This window comes from Gossypium hirsutum, chromosome A01 (assembly GCF_007990345.1).
Source record: "Gossypium hirsutum isolate 1008001.06 chromosome A01, Gossypium_hirsutum_v2.1, whole genome shotgun sequence".
In the NCBI taxonomy this organism is placed as follows: Eukaryota; Viridiplantae; Streptophyta; class Magnoliopsida; order Malvales; family Malvaceae; genus Gossypium; species Gossypium hirsutum.
The window spans coordinates 24,736,554-24,753,647 of record NC_053424.1 but is presented as its reverse complement, the minus strand read 5'-3'; the positions used below and the strand labels follow the sequence as shown (position 1 = coordinate 24,753,647).

Below are 17,094 nucleotides of genomic sequence, written 5' to 3'. Positions count from 1 at the left end.
CAGTTTGATGGTTTGCAGGATGAGGATCCCAATGCTCATTTAGCCAACTTCTTAGAACTATGCGATACATTTAAAATTAATGGTGTTTCTAATGATGCCATTCGTCTTCGGTTATTCCCTTTTTCATTGAGGAACAAAGCTAAACAGTGGTTGAACTCATTACCACGAGGGTCAATTACTACTTGGGAACAAATGATCGAGAAATTTTTACTAAAATATTTTCCGCCGGTTAAAACGGCTAAATTACGTGATGATATCACTTCTTTTGTGCAGATGGATTAGAAACACTCTACGATGCATGGGAGAGATACAAGGACCTTTTGAAAAGGTGCCCTTACCATGGGTTACCACTTTGGCTCCAAGTACAAACATTCCACAATGATCTGAATCCTTCGACTCGACAAATGGTTGACACAGCTGCTGGCGGAACCATCAATAATAAAACACCTAAAGATGCCTATGAGTTTATTGAGGAGATGTCACTGAATAACTATCAGTGGCAAGTCATGAGGATAAAGCCAACAAAAACAGCTGGTGTTTATAACGTTGATTCGGTCACCATGCTCTTTAATCAGGTAGAACTCTTAAATAAAAAGATTGATGGTTTTCTTAGTGCTTCGCAAGTTCACCCAGTAATGCAGTGCGAAGCAAGTGGAGGTGGAACAAGCCATTCGGAATACCAACCTTATGGCCACAACATGGATAACGAGCAATTAAACTACATGGATAATAATCCTCGACCTCAAAACAATCCATATAGTTACACTTACAATGCAGGTTAGAGGAACCACCCCAATTTCTTGTGGAGCGGTCAAGGAAATCAAAGACCACAACCACCTCCAGGCTACCAACAACCACCCTACCAACAGGAAAAGAAGCCGAACCTTGAAGAGATGCTCTCAAAGTTTATTTCAGTGTCAGAAACTCATTTCCAGTACACCGAGATAGCACTTAAAAATCAACAAGTGTCGATCGAAGGGCTTGAAACTCAAATAGGCCAGCTTTCCAAACTAATTTCTGGATGACCACAAGGTAGCTTGCCAAGTAATACTGAACCCAACCCAAGGGAACAGCTCAACGCAATTAATATTCAAGATAAAGAAGGAGTTTTTGAGCCTGAACCAGAACCGAGGCAAGAAACTGGGGTAAGCAAGGGTCAAAGTGAGGTAGATAACAATAAAAACAAAACGGTGAATGTAAAATATAAACCTCGTGTGCCATACCCCAATGCGACGAGGAAAGATCATTCAGATGAATAATTTGGTAAATTCCTTAAACTCTTAAAAAATTACATATTAACTTACCGTTTATTGAAGCCCTATCACAGATGCCAAATGCAATGAAATTCTTAAAAGAGCTTTTAGCAAATAAGCGAAAGTTGGACAAGGCATCGCATGTCGAGCTAAACGCAGTGTGCTCAGCTATTCTGAAAAATAAGCTACCGAATAAACTAAAAGATCCAGGGAGTTTTACGATTCCCTGCTTAGTTGGTAGTTTAGATGTTAATAATGCATTAGCTTATTTAGGGGCTAATATCAACGTCATAACTTATAAAATATTTAAGCAACTAGGTCTCGGGAAACCCAAAAAGACTAGGATGAGCATTCAACTAGCAGATAAAACTATAAGATTTCCTAGGGGTATTATTGATGATGTGCTACTAAAAATTGATAAATTTATATTTCTCGTTGACTTCATTGTTTTAGACATAGAAGAGGATAGCAACACTCCTTTAATTCTGGGAAGGCCCTTTTTAGCAACTGCAAAAACAATTATTGATGTTGGCACAGGTGAACTCACGCTTCGCGTAGGAGACGAAACACTCACCCTTCAAGCTCGCAATTCTGACAACACATCGAAAATTTAAGGTAATCCTCTAAACCATTCTATTAAAATTGACCACATGATACAACCCACTTTGCAGGAGATAAGTCTGAAAGAAGTACATGAGCTACTCTCAAACAATAGTAAAGGATCTATCCATGAAGAACGAAGGTTACAAATAGAGGAGCTAGATGAATGGCAAACACATAAATCGAGAACACACGATATACTGAAACTACGCCAAGACGAGCTTGATACCTTTCCAAATCAACTTAAAATTGGAGATAAAGTCTTATTAGATGCCGCAGATTCCCACGTTGTCACTACCACACCGAATGAAGAAATCCCTCTTACGATACTAAACATTTTTCCATTCGGTATGGTGGAGGTGAGTCATCTGAAGTTCGGCACTTTTAAGGTAAACAACACCCGTTTAAAACCCTATTCTAAGATTGATAGCAGGAATGAGGAGTATAAACTCCTCGAACCATCATGATCATTCAACAGAGAGGTAAGTCAAGCTTAAACTATAAATAAGCGCTCCTCGGGAGGCAACCCAAGCACTAACTATATTAACTTCTTTCAAAATATAGTCTTCAACATCTAACTTACTAACGGAGCTCTCGAACACAGGTTTTCCATAGAGACACGGCCAAGCACACGGGTGTGCATATGACCATGTGAAAACAGGGTAAGGATTTCCCCAAACACGGGCTACGATCCTGCCAAAACAACATGGGCGTGCGACACGCCTGTGTGGAAGACTCGTGGTTGAAACTGAGAAACTAGCACGGGCGTGCAACACGCCCGTGTCTCACACCTGTGGTCGAACCTGTTAGATTGAAACGGACGTGGGGATTTCCCACATGGGTGTGGGAGAAGCGAACAAAGCTAGATACGGTCGTGTGACAAGGCCGTGTGTACCCACACGCCCAAGGAACACGGGCGTGTACTAAATGTTAGACGTGCCCAAATTCGAAATTCGCGAATCACACAGGTAGAAATTGGGAAACACGGGCGTGTGCCATGGCCGTGTGGCCCAAAATCTATAAATACCCTGCACTATTCACTTTCTTCCCCATTCAAAAACCCTAACCCTAGCCGTTCCAAGTTCACACGGCCTCCCTGCCACGCCCGTGCACCGCCTCCAACTTCATTTTTGACGTTCATTCTCCCCTTTCTAGCGTTTGTTTACTCTTTCCCCTTTAATTACACTTATTTATAATGCTATTCATCTTAGTAGTCTATATTTTTCATGTCATTTTTATTTTTCTATCACACAAATTTCATTTATAGGACAAGTCATCATCCTTTTCATGTCCAAATTCCTACTCATTACATGATTTATCTACTCAATTTAATTAGTTAGAAATGAATATCCATGGTTAGGATAGTTGAAATAATCATGCCTTTTGTATTGACAGTTCTATTCATTCATGTAGTAATGTGCATTCCATTCTTTTCCATTTTACTTATATCAACATGCTAGTGCCACAAAAGTATACCATTGAACTTATCGTTTTTAATTAGTTTTAGTGGTTGAGGCTTGAATATGATTTTTAAGATTTGAATTTGTTTTACTTTGACCACCCATCAAGATGACTTGATGAATCTAATCGTAGGTACCATATCATCTTCATGTGGTAAAAAGGCTACTGTCCCTGCTTCCAAGAAATGGAAGGGAGCGTCATCTTCTGCAGGTCCAACCGCGAAAATTCGTTACCCCTTCCTACAGTTTCCCCGTGGGCCCCAGGAAGAACTTTTCTAGCTACTTCGGGCCCGACCTTTAATTGCGGGCCGCTGCATCGACTGGACCACCATAGAATAAGTTCAGTTGGCTAATGCAATTCGGGCCCTCTTAACCACCGACCCTTGGGAGCTATTTTTTGGGATCATCGAACCAACATACCTCGAGCTCACGATGGAACTATGCTCAACGTTCCATCTCCAGACCGTAATGACGAACTATGATGATCTCGGCACGGTGCTGTTTTGCCTAGGTGGGTTAGTCTGCCAGCTAAGCATCCAGAGTTCGGTGCTGTACTAGGCTTATATACGGACGAGTTCAAGGAGGAAAATTAACTACATGCTCTCACTCGCCACATACACTTTTCTCCCTCAAAGTGCTAGCACACTTTGGCCCCTGGCACAGCCCCCTACAATCCTAGCCGCTCCAAGGCATCACTTCTCCCACCATCCCTGAGGTGCCTCCACGCCATTTTAGCTCATACGATTACAGGGAGGCGAGAGAGCACTGGTGCCGTCAACACTCACAACGCCTACTTCTTATGGTGTATGTCGCACAGGCACGTCATTGACCTTGCCTACTTTATCGCCCTCACAATTCAACACCAGACGGAGTGGCATAGGAAGGGGGTCATCTCCATTAGCCCCTACGTGACTCGACTGGCGCGACACTTCGGGCTCCTCAACACCGCGGCCCAAGAATCATCCCTCACCCTCATCGGCTAGATGTCCCCACAAGGCATCTCGAGCATGCTTAGCATGAGGATGATCGAGAGCCGCCGAAGAACCTACCCTCCCTAATATTGTCTCACCCAATCTACTGAGAAGGAGGCCTACGAGGACATTCCTGATGATCTCCCCCCACAGCACGAGGACCCACCGACTCAGCCACCACCACCCTCTCGTCCAGTTCATGTGGCGGCTTCATATGCTGACATCTCTAAGCGCCTCACTCGATTCGAGCAGCAATGTTTTTAATGATTTGACAACATTGATGGTACTCTACAACAGATTTGTCAGCACCTCCACATCTCATCGCCAATCCCACCTCGCGAACCATCTAGCGATGAAGATGTTTAAAAACATTTATTTATTATTTCATGTTTTTAATTTTTATTAAAACTACTTTTTATTTTGATTAGATTTTAGAAATTTTATATTTAATTATTAAGTTCGGTTATTTCTTATTGAGTAATTATTCTTCCTAATATCCCCTAAAAAGTTCCTGATTATATCACAGTTATATAGAGCTCTTAAGCTCATCATCACATAGGAACTAAAACTCCACCGGGAAAGGTTCTCTACGACTGCCATGTCCTGCTCGCCCATTACCATAGCTACCACTAGAGATAATATCCTTTTGGTGCAAGACTTATGGCCTAATGAACCTCTACGACCGCTGGAGTATCCTCCTCCACTCTCGAACCGATTACTCTCCAGAACTCCAGTTCGAGGAATTCATCATACAAGAAGTTTCACTTCTCTCCCTATCTTATTTTTATACTCGAATATCTATCTTTGTACATTGTGGGCAATGTACATCTTCAGTGTGGGGGGTATTATTTTCATTATTAGAAAAATCCCTAAATGATTGCCTTGTTCTCTTGAAAAGCTTTCATATCATATTTAGGATAAATTTTAATTGATTTATGATTTTGATTGATATATCTTGAATTAAAACATAGGCAACTATGCATTGATTGTTTAAACTTTAAGACATTAGAGAATCAAGCATGATGAGTTGATTTTTAAGAATTTAAAATCTTAGGTTGTTTCCCCAAAGTTTAGGTATTACTTTGAGTTGGAATTCACAAGTTGTTAAACATCAAAAAGCCATAATATTTGTGAGATTTTTGAGCCTTTCGAGCATCTATTAATTCTTTTCATGCTCAATTTTTATTATTGCTTTGAGTGCGTCAGTATTGAACTGTTATTCTAGAACTTTCTTGATTATGCATGTCGAGACCACACCATTTGATTTGATATGTCAAAATGATTAAGGCACTTAGGATTAACCCACTCATGCCATGAAAAGCCTACCTCCACGATTAACCCCTAGTAAATCCCCTTGAGCCTAACAAGCCATTTCTTGTATTACCCCTAATATTAACCTTTAACCCATTATTGTTGAAATCCCCTCAATTAATTTAAGCCCCATTTTTGTCGAGATTTGAATTGAAATAGTTACTTAGCTATGTTTTATTCTACTATGTAATTTAATTTGTTCCTAAAAAAAATATGTATACATATTAGTAGTGATCTTCTGTTTGTAAGCTTCAGAAGTTAAATTCCTTAGTCTGAGAAGAAGCTCTGTTGTATGCAAGTGATGATTAACTCTTTTTCTAGTTAGTTAATTTTTCAATTCAATCTCGATTCTAACTCTTTCCTTCAGCTTGTGACCACACCCCCTAACCAAACCTCATTACAACCCTCTAAAGACCTTTTTGATTGATGTATCATATTAAATTATAGAGGTGGAGATTTGATTTTCATGCAAGCCTATGGTAATGACTTTTCATTATTGACTATTGAGTGCTTCATTTATTGTCCTTAAACACATCGAGTGATTCGAGTGAATCTGTAAGTGAGGATGTGAAACTTTGTGATATTCTGAATCAAAGGTAATTACTTAAATGAGGAGAGACACCTATGTTTGTATGATTAAATACTCAACTTGGAATGTTTGAAACTTTTATGTTCTTTTAGTTGAATTCTCAATGTATGATTAACTATGGATTATTATGAGATATTATGGATAGAAATTATAAGTTGAGAAGAATTTATTTTGATTATGAGTTGAGAATTTTGCTTGAGGACAAGCAAATGCTTAAGTGTGGGGGTATTTGATAAACCGTAATTTATACATATTTTTACCTCATGTTTAACGTATTTTATGAATGATTTTCCATTAGAATTGGTGAATTCGATGTTCCTAATGCTTTAATTTCATGTTTTACACTTAGAAGAGCATAGAAGAGCGAAAGGAACGAGAAACGGGCCAAAAATGGAGAAAATGGGCTAAAGTACGAAATCAACACAGCCTAGACCTCATCACACAGGTAAACCACACGACCGTGTCAATTTGGCAGGCTCAAGCACGGCCTGAAGTAATCGCACACGGGCGTGTCACACGGGCGTGTCCTTCCCGAGCCCAAGTTGAGTCTAATTCGGAAAAGGCTAATTTTGAGGGCTTTTAGGTATTCCAAAGCCTATAAATACACCCTAGAGGAGGAAGAAAAGGGGAGGACAGAGTAGGGGGTAAGGAATTACTCCAAGAAAGCTGATTGATTCATCTCAGAAGTCAGATTCATCATCAAGACTGAAGATCTCTCCTCAATTCCCCTTCAGGAGTTTTAGGTTTTCTTTATGTTTTGTATTCTTTATTATTCTAAGATGTTTTCTTATTTAGTTATGAACTAAATCCACTAAATACCTATGGGGAATGAAACCTAAGACGAATCTTGTTATTATTTTCTAAATTGTATGATAAATATTTGACTTGTTCTTAATTCTTGTTTTGATATCCCAGGATACCGATTCAAGATAAGCTCTTATTCAGAGGAGGAATAGACCCTGTCTAAGAGTACATTTGTCATAATTAAGCGGAGTTGATTGCGTGCATAGACATAAGGTGACAAGATTTTGCCAGATTAGGGTGAAACCTAATAAGAGGATCCATAGATCGAGTTAATGCAACCCTAGAGTGTTAATTAGAGAAAAGTCTCGGTTATTCAATCTAGGGATTAGATGTTATTAGTCTTGAATAGGGATAATAACATAACTTAGGGATCTCTACGGAACAAGTTAAATGAATAAATCGTCCAATTCAAAGCCAGAATAACAAGTACAATCTAGGTGGATTTTTCCTTAGGTATTGTCTTCATTCAATCGATTTTTCCAAAAGCAATTCCCCAATTCCATTCTCTATGCGTTCTTAGTTTAGATAATTAGTTAGTTAAAACAAAAACCTCTTTATTCTTAGGCTAGATAATAAAAAGACAGTCATTACTAGTACTTTTAGTTCCTTTGGGTTTGACAATCTGGTCTTGCTAAAACTATACTACTGTTCGATAGGTACACTTGCCTACATCGCGATAATAGTTAGTTCAAGAACGAGTAATTATAAATATTTAAAACCTATCATGAAACCTCGCAATCAGATAGTAATTTCTAGTACTTTTAGTCCTCGTGGATACAATATTCCCGACTCACCATAGCTATACTATTATTCAATAGGTGTGCTTGCCTTTGTCGTGATTTTAGTTGGTTTAGTGACTCATCACAAATATACACAAAAGGAAAAACTTAATGGATAAGTTTGATTTCCTTCCAAACCCCTCGTTCCTAGTGACTAAGCACTTCTTTCTCTTCATAAATATGAGTCTAACAAGTTACAGAAACTTAGTCCTATACTAACCAAATTCTCATTCGTCTAACCAGATTATTCAACCAGGATAATAAAATAATAATAAAGCATACAATTCTTTTCAAATTAAAGTCTTAACACTAATGGCTTAACATTTCGTCTAACAGCTAAAGGGGCGTATACTCTTCAGAAGAGTCCACCAAACCACCAAGCTCGCCTAATGCAGACTTTGCCCAAAGGTGCAACCATAGACTCATTTACTTAGTTAATTTAATACCTACCTACTCAGAACTTACTATATAAAACTTACATCTATAAACAGTATTCAAACACTAGGGCTTCATCAGGTAGGAAGTTATACTAAGAGTATGAAATAACAATTCTTAGAATAATCAAAAAAATATAGCAATTCAAAGTATCATTTTTTTCAGATCAACACATCAATATGATATTTCAGAATTCACAGTTTTGTATGTACATGTTTATGAACGATAATGAAATTTTAGTTTATCAAAAAATATTCTAACCAACTCTGCTACACCTCATAGTAAAAGTTCTCCAGAACTCATTCATCCTTATAGACCGTGTTGTGGATAAACCACCACTAATTTGCAGATAAATTGGAAGTAAATTTTTTTTTGGCTAAGCCACCCGTATTTTCACTTAAAAAGTGTGTAGATAAACTGTTTGTAACGCCCCTAACTCGTATCCGTTGCCGAACTAGGGTTATGAGGCATTACCGGACATATCAGAACATTTAATAATCAATTCACAAATATCATCCACACATCATAGCATCATAGTCAAACATCATTTCAAAGTCCCTTCCCTAGGTCATCGAGACCTTAAACATGCTTTAGGAAAGGGTTGAGACTAAACAAAGCACATACAAAATTTCTTAGAAACTTAACAAATTTTCAAAATTACAGAGGTCACACGCCCGTGTGATCAGGCTGTGTACCTCACACGGCATTAGACATGCCTGTGTGTCTAAGCTGTGGCTAAATAGGGCATACATGCTGACTTGTACCACACAGCCAGAGACATGCCCGTGTGCTTTGGCCGTGGTCAAAACTGACTTACGGCTAACCACACGCCGATGTGTCTAGCCCGTATACCCTTCGAAATGGCCATACATGCCTATGTGCCAAGGCTGTGTGTCTCACACAGCCACTAGACACGCCCGTGTGTCTAGGTCGTGCTCGAGACTGACTTTAAATTGTATGACTACCCCAAGGGACACATGGCAGTGTAACATAACCGTGTGTCACACATGGCTGAGACACACGCCCGTGTCTCTGTCCGTGTGGACAAAAATAGACTATTTGCAAAGCCAATTTACCACCCTTAATGGTTATCCCTACAAATTCAAAATCAAAGCACAATTCATGACCAAATAGCAACCAAAACCATACTCAAACATGCATAATTCAATCCACAATGTCACCAATCAATTTCATTCTTATTATCTGAACCAAAACATACCAAAATCACATAACAAACTCATTCATTCATACATGTCATTATCTCAATTTTTCACATCCATTCTCATATCAAAATTATACCATTTTCATAACTAACTCACATAACTAACTTACCAAATTGACTATTTCTCACTAGGCCATTTATGCACATCAACACATACCATTTCTTAACATAACTTATATAACAAAAACCACCAAAAACCACACAAATAGCAACTTTAATCTAACCATATCACATGGCATGATATACACTTCAAAAAATCATATTCAAATACTTCTAGCTTATACATGCCATACTTCAATATTCACATTTTCAAAAGGTACCAAAATAGAGTTCGATAGTGTGGTGATGATCCTCGACGATCCCTCAGCTCCCGGTAGCTTCGATAATCTATAAAACAATTGAAAAACATGCAAAGTAAGCTTTCAAAAGCTTAGTAAGCCATATACAAATAAACTTATCACATAACATAATTCTAAACCAATTCATTCATGTAGCTCATGGCAAAATACAATCACATATCCATATGTCTCATATAGCTCATTTGATCACAATTCACTTACATATAAGACATCTAATTCTCATAATAATAATTCATACATATATCATATGACCACAAATGTACATATACTTACCTTTCATTCTCAAACATGATATACATTTCAAATGTACCTGAATTGGATATACATTCACATAGTCATTCGTTTCTCGAATTTTCCTTTGAACCGTACAGAATCAAATAGGATACACAGATAGCTTGGAGAGCTCGTACAATGCCAACGTCCCAGACATGGTCTTACATGTAATCAAATATCGATGCCACTGTCCTAAATAGGGTCTTACACGAAATCAAATATGATGCCGATGTCCCAGACATGGTCTTACACGTAAATCTCAAATCAATGCCAATGTCCCAGATGTGGTCTTACACGAAATCACAAATCAAAATCCTATGTCATGACATATGTATCCTAACTATTCTTATTGTTCATACGGGACTTTTCGGGCGTCGTCACATTATCAGAACTTTCTCGAATTTCTTATTTTCAACTTAAATAGCCATTCATCACTAGTCATTAACATATAAGCAATAATAATTCAATTCAAACACATTTATTTGTATATCGACTTACCTCGTACGAGAATGAACAGAAATGAACGGCTATTCAACTACTTTCGACTTTCCCTGGTCTAATTTTGTTTCCTTTGGTTCTTGATCTATACACATTCAAATTTAACTCCTTTATTCACTAAATCATTCAATTCAATTCAAAAACATATAATTAGAGCATTTTATAAATTAGCCCTCATATTATCACATTTTGACATTTTAGTCCCTAATTAACAAAATCACAGAATACACAAAATTTCCTTATACACATACTTGGACGAATATTCATGTAGTCCATATATGCCCATATCTTTCATTTATTACACATTTTAGTCCCTAAAAATATCATTTTCACAATTTAGCCCAAATTACTCAAATTCATCAAAAATTCAAATACAAAACATATTAATCTAACACATGCCTTTCATTTTTCATAATTAACATCACAAAACTGACAATTTCATCAATGGCTCAACTCAAAATCTTCATCAATTTCTTAAATTGAGACATGGGATTGATAGAATACTTGACAACGATTACAAAAAACATAGAAATTATAAAAAAAACTGATCAAAAATACATACCTTAATTAAGCCAAAACCATAGTCGAACCCTAGCAAGCTTTTATGCTTTCTTTTCCTTTCAATTTCGGAAAACCAAGATGATAATGCGTGAATTTTGGCTTTTTTTGTTAATATTAACATAAATATCAATTTCCAATTTTAACCTTAATGTTAATTCATGAAAACTCATTAATACATGCCCATAATGGTCCATTCAATCTTAAAATGGTCTATTCAGAACATAAGGACCTCGCAATTAAAAAGCCAGAGCAAATAGGCACTTTTAACATATAAAATGCAACTTTTGCATTTTACGCGATTAGGTCCTTTTATCAAAATTAGGTACACAAACGATAAATTTTTTATAGAAACTTTCACACTTATTAATTCACATATTATAAGCATGGAAAATAATATTAAAATATTTCTCTGACTCAGATTTATGGTCCCAAAGCCAAAATTCTGACTAGGGTCTAAACCAGGCTGTTACACTATCAGTAAGTTGTGGATGAACCACCAATGTTTGCATATTATTAAACTGCCACTACTTCCTCCATGCAATGCAATATGACATTTTTGTAATAGAATAGTGCAGAAATAATAGACATGCTTGACATATATTCAGTTCAACAGAAGCAGTAGACATGCTTCACATGTACTCAGTAGGGCAGAAGCAGTGGACAGGCTTAACATGTACTCAGTAGGGCAGAAGCAGTAAAATTGGTAACAATTTATCAGAATTACGATATCAGTATACATGTAATATTCACAAATCATACAATATATCAGTAGCAATTCAGTTATTAAATCACAAATTTCAGCATATTCATAATATCAGGGACTCAATTGAGTGAATAAAATCTCTAAAATTAATTTGGGGACTATATAAGGACTAAAATGAGTAATTCACAAATTTTTTTCTAGAATTTTTGGTCGAGCCAATTAGTACAGTTTATTAGTTAAAGTCTCCCCTGTTTCAGGGTTCGACTACTCTGACCTTCATGCATTACGACTTAGATATCTCCCTGTACAGGGCTTCAATACTTATTCCGTTTGTTTCTAAAGAAACTAGACTCGAAAAGGAATCTATACATATATGGTATGACTTCTAATTATCTCTGTTTAATTTATAATGAATTCCAAAGTCAGAACAGGGGATCCAGAATTCGCTCTGGCCCTGTTTCACGAAAACTTAAACATCTCATAAAATACGGCTCATACGATCTTTTCGTTACTTTCATATGAAAGTAAATTCATCAAGGTTCGATTACATAATTTATTCACAATTTAATTCTATTCCTACTATTTTTAGTGATTTTTCAATTTCACATCATTGCTGCTGTCGGTATCTGTTTTTAAGGTAGACTTTACCTATTTCATAATTTCCATGATTAAACTAGCCCTTTCACATACATAGCACAAAAAAATGATCGTGATTAACCATTCCAATGGCTAATCATTGCCAAGCATTTCCACACCTCTCAATAACCATATATATACAAAATGATTATAACGCTATGCTCAAAATATATAAGCCATTTTCGCATGGCTATCCAAATATATACAATACCAAAGTACTTGACTAACAACAAAAGGGCAGCCCTATACATGCCATTATCAGAGTTCAACTAAAAGAGTACCAAAAGGGCTTTGATAGTGTGGGCAACTTCGACTTTGACACTCCCGAGTCCGATAGCTGACGAACCAAAATCTATAAAACAGAGAATCAAAGAAACGGAATAAGCATTTAATGCTTAGTAAGTTTGAGCAATGAAATTAGGCACAACTGAAGTATAGCATTCATATGACTAAACGAATAATTTCATATACACATATTCTCACAACCATACCTACTTCACATTTCCAACCCTTATATTCATACATAAGAAATCAACTTGACTAAAGGCCGGAAGCTTGTTAATCGATTGAGCGAATACTATTTAAAAGGAATCAATTATTCCAATGCATATACAAAACATACCTCATCGTTGGGATTTTATGAGCGTATTAATTGAAATTATTACAGCAAGGTCGCTCATTCCCAAACCAAGTACCTTCGGGATTTTGCCGGATATAGCTACTCGCTCAAATGCCTTCGGGACTTAGCCCGGATATAGTAACTCGCACAAATGCCTTTGGGACCTAGCCCAGATATAGTAACTCGCACAAATGCCTTCGTGACTTAGCCCGGAATTAGTCACTAGCACAAAGGCCTTCGGGACCTAGCCCGGTTATCATCCGAATATTTATGCACATATATCAATAAATCATATCACATCTATATTCCATTTTCATCACTAGAACTCAAACACAAGGCACTTATCAACCATCCCATTTTCGTCTCAATAGCCACATACAAGGAGCATGATTTGATTTTCTTTATGACATGATCTCTATGCACATTCGGCTACCCGTCATAAGTACAAACTAATTATCTCGACATATAATTCATAAACTACGTTCCATTACTCAAAGACTTACCTCGGATGTTGTCGAACAGTTTCGACGGCTATTCGATCACTTTTTCCTTTCCTTTATCCAACTTTGATCCTCTAAGCTCTTGAGCTAGTTCACACAAGTTTAACTTATTAAAGTCTCATTATGCTAGCTTATGGCTGAATGTGACAAGAAATTTAATAGGTCATATAGCCACTTTTAGCTCAAATACACAATGGTCATACGCATTTTTAATCACATTAAGCAATTTAATACAATTAATTTAACATTTCCTCATGTACACCTTTACGACCGAATACACATTTCATTAACCTAATATCAATTAACTAAGCACTTTAACAAGATTTCTTTAACTATACACACATTCGGCAATGACAAAGACAACTTAACCAACCTTAAATTCAACTTATAACAATATATACTTAATATTCAAAGCATTTAACATCACTTCATCAAAGTTTTACATCATGGTCGAATGCTCCTTTTAAACCATTTACCCTCACAAAGCATGAATTTCATCATCCAACTTACAAGCTTACAATCCCATGAATTTTAACCTCATAATATCTATCCAACTCTCACTCATTAGCTTCTATCATAAATCTCCAACAACACCAAGTAAAAATATACTTCATGGGTCTAAGGTAGAACCAAGAAAGGAACTCATAAATATCAAGATGTAAGCAAACTACCATTGTTCATCTAGATTTAGCATGAAACAACAACCATCACCCTTATTAATTTCCACAGTCGAAAACCTTACTCATTCCAAAATCAAAATTTCAATATGGGTTACAAAAATAACTTGATATCTCACTCAATATCAACTAAAATTTCAAGAACTAGTATAAACTCCCTTACCTTATTATTGACCTTAGATGACCGAATGCTTCACTCCCTTCTTCCTCTTTTCATTTCGGCCAAGAAGAACCGATTTCTTCTCTTGTTTTCATCACACTTTCATTCTTTTCTTTCTTTTATTATCCTTAGTATTTCTTTTATTTATTTCCTTTCTTTTACATAAAATAATGACCATTTCATGAAGATTCACTACATATTCTAATATATGCACCATCATGGCCGGCCACTATGTATAAAAAAAAGAGTATTTGACATGCAAAACCATTGTTTTCACTACATGCTTTAATAGGTCCTTATAGATTAACCTATCACATTTCAAAAGTGTCACACATAAGTCTTATTAACTAAATTCACATGCAATCGACTAAATTGAAGCTTAAAACTTTCACACATTCTTATACTTCGGTGACTCGATTTAGCGGTCCCGAAACCACTTCCCGACTAGGGTCAATTTAGGGCTATCACAAGTCTGATGTCGTGTGGAAAATGATAATTTACCATACAGGAAGGGCATGACCGTGTGGCAAGCCGTGTAACAAGTTGAGGTCCTGTAGAAGACAAACTACCCTACGATTTACAGGGACACATGGTCGTGTGGTCCACACACCCGTATGGGAGACATTGTGGCCTTAACCCTACATACGATCACCACCAATTCACTTGGAAAAGACACACACCTTTCACCATGGGTCTAATTGATGTTCCCCACTATCGATTTTGATCCAATTCACCTAGATTTGGTCATTCAAATGACAACCTTACAAGTATTCATATGTTAAATTCAATGGTAGGGGTTTTGTGGAAATCTGAAAGAAACCAATTAAACAACTCAAAAATATTAATATCGGGGATTGGAACAATGGATATACGGGATCTAATCATTGAAAAAAGGCATACTTACTGATTCTTGGAAAAGGTAATGAATCCTACTAATGATAATATAAACTCTGATATAAATCAACGAATGGGGAGCAATTTAATAAAGGAAAATTTTGGCAGCACAAAAAATGGAATTAGGGTGCAAGAATAAGAGAATAGAGGAGGAAAAGGAAAAGAAAAAGAAGATGGAAAGTAAATTATGTTAGGATTTTGAGAAAGAGCAAGATGTAAATTCTAGTTAGGAAAGCATTGGTTAAATTCTTAAGGTTTGTAAACCTAGCACATGCAAACTTCCCCTAGCCTTTTTGAAATTGAAAAAAATGAAAAGGAAGGAGAAGGCTCGAACTGAGGATCTCTAGGAAGGAGTACTAACGCTTAACTATTGAGTCTATTACTTATTTCTTGCTTAATTTAAACATTGAACCACACATATATTTTGGGGATGTTACGATCAAAATTAAATAAAAATGAAATGAGAAGAAGATGCTTGAACCTAGGGCTTCTAAGATAGCTGTACTATCACTTAATGATTGGGCCTATAGCTCATTTCTTATTTAATCTTATTACTTAATCGTATATATTTTGGGGTGTGACAACTGGATTACCGAAAATTCTAAAAAAAATTTGAGAGAGAAGGCTTGAATTTGGGACTCTAAGGTGGATTCTCTAAGACTTAACCATTAGGCTAGTAACTCATTTATTTACAAATGCCTAAAGATAACCTTATAAATTAGGGCATGAGCACTCTTGGTTTTACAAAGGAAATTCTACTAACCCGAGTTTTGGGATGTGCCACACTCTGTTTTCTAAAGATGAGACATTAGAAAGTTACGTAAGTGTAATTTAGGGACCATAACCCCAATATATAATTTTTGCACATTAAACCTAATTTCTAATCAATCTATCATCAATTAGAAATTAGTTACTAGAGTATCTACACAGATTTGACCCATACTTTATTTAATAACTAAAGCCCAATAAACATTAACCAAATTAGATCACTTTTAATTTGGGCTAATCTTTTATAATAGTAAATAATAACATGTAATTATGCGTATTATATATGTGATGTCCATATTTTTTCAACATAAGATTTATAAGGATTTCGAGTTCATTTTTTATGACTGATGGTAGAGCTAAAGGATTAATCATTAAATGAATTAAAAATATTATTATAATGAATTTACATATTGTTAAGCATGACTAGTTTTTAATAAAATGAAGAGGGGGTGGAAATTTTTCAAAATTATGATGATCTATATGTATACAAGGTATGAGATGGGTGAGCAAAAAGACTGTTACATGAGACACTAAAGCTTAAAAGTCATGTTCAATGGCAATGGTGATGGCTAATGTGTATATATTGTGTGAAATTTATGAGCATAAAATTATGTGATGGGAAATTAGTGACTTTAATTGTTGTTTGAATTAAATGGGAAGGAAAAACATGTAATGAAAGTATTGCAAATGAGGCTAATTCAATAAATTCATTTATGAATGGGAGTTTTTTAATTTATTAATTAGAGGAAGAATGTTGTTTCTTGACACAATAGTCATTACATTTGACCATAAAAATTGTGGGATATATTTTGTTAGAGTCTACTGTAAGTAGTTGCAGTTAGTTGGTTTGTTTTGGCTGTTAGCCTTTCTATTAATAGCGGTTAACATTCAATGTTAGTATAAGTGATGTGAACCGACTTGGTGATGTTGAGTCAAGTAACCTAAGTTGCCTGATCGTCATTGAGGAAGTATTGTTCGGCTTAAGAAAAGGACGTATTAAGTTAAGTACGAGCGGAAGTTGA

General features: G+C 36.2%; 1 non-coding gene across 1 annotated transcript; it reads right to left on the bottom strand.

The window, feature by feature from the left end:
- Positions 1 to 240: 240 nt before the first annotated feature.
- LOC121206764 (small nucleolar RNA R71) lies at positions 241 to 346 on the bottom strand. The gene has a single exon (XR_005901934.1). It is a non-coding gene; the product is annotated as a small nucleolar RNA R71 (small nucleolar RNA).
- Positions 347 to 17,094: the final 16,748 nt, after the last annotated feature.